This window comes from Actinia tenebrosa, unplaced genomic scaffold, assembly GCF_029948245.1.
Source record: "Actinia tenebrosa isolate PJP-AT-01 unplaced genomic scaffold, QUT_ActTen_1.0 PGA_scaffold3__52_contigs__length_22856419, whole genome shotgun sequence".
NCBI lineage: Eukaryota > Metazoa > Cnidaria > Anthozoa > Actiniaria > Actiniidae > Actinia > Actinia tenebrosa.
The window spans coordinates 5,824,716-5,827,822 of NW_028292580.1; the positions used below are offsets into that span (position 1 = coordinate 5,824,716).

The 3,107-nt window shown below is 37.8% G+C and overlaps 1 long non-coding RNA gene across 2 annotated transcripts; it reads left to right on the top strand.

The window, feature by feature from the left end:
* Window positions 1-1,160: 1,160 nt before the first annotated feature.
* Window positions 1,161-1,674, top strand: LOC148908238 (uncharacterized). Of its 2 annotated transcripts, none has more exons than XR_016120852.1 (2): window positions 1,161-1,357; window positions 1,450-1,674. It is a non-coding gene; the product is annotated as an uncharacterized LOC148908238 (long non-coding RNA). The 2 variants fall into 2 exon arrangements; XR_016120851.1 differs by having other exon boundaries at window positions 1,163-1,357; window positions 1,439-1,672.
* Window positions 1,675-3,107: the final 1,433 nt, after the last annotated feature.

The following is a 3,107-nucleotide window of genomic DNA, read 5'->3' on the forward strand; positions in this document are numbered from 1 at the left end:
GCACCGCGTCACAAGAAGTCCTGGTACGAGAAAAATATACGTCATCGGGGTGAGATGTCATGCGGCCTATTGTTGCAAAGCATTGTACAAATTTTGTAAGAAGTTATTTTGTTGTCATAAAATGCCTAAATATTGTGTTGTAACTCACTGTAAAAGTAAATCCAACTTGAAAGAAGGCATCAGTCTGCATACGATTCCCTTCTTTAACGATGATCGCCCAGAAGCGAAAATAAGACGTAAACGATGGGTTGACTTTGTATGCCTTCACCGCAAACACTGGCAACCATAAGAATGGTCCGTAATATGCTCAAAGCATTTCAAGTCGCAAGACTATGAAACCATGTTTTCAAATATCGAGGGCTTGAAAAACCCTGTTCACCCAAGATTACGGCGAGATGATTTTGGCATAATAGCATATCCAACTGTTTTTGTCAGCGACAAAGAGAAAGCGCCACCACAAAGTGCGCGAACGCGTAGAAAGGTAAGCTTAGTCAGCGATGATAACTATGTTTTCATGCTTATATTTGGATTTGGGAATTGTTCACTTAATCGAATAGATTTCGCTTATCTATGGTACTGATGGTGTGCGTAAAATATTTCGTAGATCATGAAAGAAATAAGGCAATCTCAAAAGGTCGCTGAAACTGTAGGGGACCTATGTATGCAGACAGAAGAGCATGATATCCAGTCAGTGTCACCAGTCGTGGAAATCAATGACGTGAGTTGATTTTTACTTCAGAAAACGTATATCGTATATTATTACGGTAATATTCTTTGAAATTTTTCTCTTATATAGGAAAGGAGAGACGACACAAACCATCTCAGCATCATGTCAACGCACCAGCAGCAAACTCCGGGAAAACACTGGAGTCTCGATCAGAGTTCCACTATTCCGACACCACATCAATCCTCGTCGAAAGAACGACAAATGCGAAACAGGATTATCACGCTACGTTCGCATTTGAAGATAACGAAAGAACAGTTGAGGAAAGAAAAACTAAAAAGTTAGTAAAGTCGGACTTTCCTTGAAAACAAACAAACTGTATTCCATTACTCTTATAATTACGGCACAACTAGATTGCGTTTATAATTTTTTCAACTATTTAACTTTCGTAGACCAGAAATTACTAGAGCAGCTAGAAACTTTGTATTGTAAAGACTCCATTGGTTAAAAAATTGCACCACCGCACGAGAATAATGTTGAAGATCACCTTGATGATCCTTGTAAAGAAGATTGTCTATCTTCGGACGAAGATGAAGAGATGTTATCGGACGAGAATGAGGTTGACATGGAGTATGAGACAGAAACAGAAACAGAATCGTCGATAACCGATGAAGAGGACAACCAACCATCAAGGTATATTTCCCATGTCCATATTTTTGGTTTAACATCAGGACTTACATTGATAACAAATACTGATTTCTTTCGCTTTTTCAGTTTCATTGTAGGAGAAGACAATCTAAGGACTCATCCCAAGTTCATTGTTTTCTGGTCGCAGCTGCTAATGCTCTTCCAAATTTGCCATTCTTGTGGTGCAAAAAAAACCTCTTGTAGAAGCAAAAGAAATTGGTACCATGGTTGTAGTGACAACTGACTGCTCAAGTCCTAAATGTCCTAAAAGACACACCGTTTGGTCAAGTCAACCAAACATGCTATCTATGAAAATTCCTGCTGGGAATTTTCTATTGTGCATGGCAATACTGTTAAGAGGAGGATCAGTCACGAAAGTGTTCACTATGTTTAAACACATGGGCCTTAGATGTATGTCCCTGGCTTCATTCTTCCATCACCAAAGAGTGGGTTTGGAAACATATGCCATATTTTTTGATTGGTTTTATTACTAACATTATCATTATTTTCATCAATACCTGTGGAAGTGCTGTTTCGTAGGGCCCGGGGGGAGTGGAAGTGAGGAGTTGAGTGAGAGGAGTTGACTGTTATGACGGAAGGAGATCGAGACTGTCCTAGAATCCCCTCGGGACAGCCACAAAATGTGTAAGTGAACTTTTTGAGTTTGTTAGAAGTTTATTGACATTTTGATGACTATAAGTTTTTGATTCTACAGCGAATCGTGTATTTTTGTGAACCTATATTCGTGTGAACGTGTAAACGATTACGAAGGAAATATGTGATTGATGGACGAACCACGTTGAATAAAACCTTTGAAAAAACACGCATCTCGACCTAGTCCCGAGGCAGAGCACTGAAAACGCCTACAATGGGGATGAGCGGTGCAACATCAGATTATGCCTGCCTTTGGTGTTTGATCTATAAACTTATGAGATGGGATACAACAAAGCCACTCATGCACTTCAATGAAGGAGATCTCATGAGAACGATCAAAAGTCTAGAAAGTAATTACAAGACAAAATTTTCTTGCATAAACAAACCACTATTTAATATTGAACTTGTTCTTGATGAGCTCAATTTAATGCTCAGAATAACAGACAGGCTAACTGAAAATTTAATACAAGAAGTAATGGAAAAGGATGGTGATGAAAACTTCAATAAGGCCAAAGGAAAGAAGCTGGATGGGATTTATTTGAACAAACTAGTTAAGGCAATTAATGATCTTGGCATAACATTTGCAATATGGGTAAAAAAATGCAGATGGAAATGGTAGTGGGTCATATGATTGGACTAGCCTAATGGGATTAGATGAAAATGCTGAGACTACTACCTGACAAACTGAAAGAATTGGATATCCTCTTTCCAGAATCCAAGGATACAGTAATTAAACTCTGGAAAGATTTTGAAGAACTCAATGATGATTAACTGTGAATCAAATTCAAATGATTATTATTACCTTGATATTTTTGAGAAAGCAAAGATATTTATTAATTTATTCTGTTCTCTTGGTGCAACAAGAATGGGCTATTTGCAATCAAGAGTTACTCCATATATGCATGCCCTTGTATATCGGGACTTTAATTTAGTGGATTCAATATTCTTAGTAGGTACAATAGAGGTACGGATATAGACACTGTCCTTATTGAGTATGAATCAAATCGTGACTTTCTTTCTAACGTTATGGATTTTTTGATATGAAGCTAAATGACCCCATTTGTTGTCAAAAGCGATAGAAAATATCCATGAAAGCGGCATT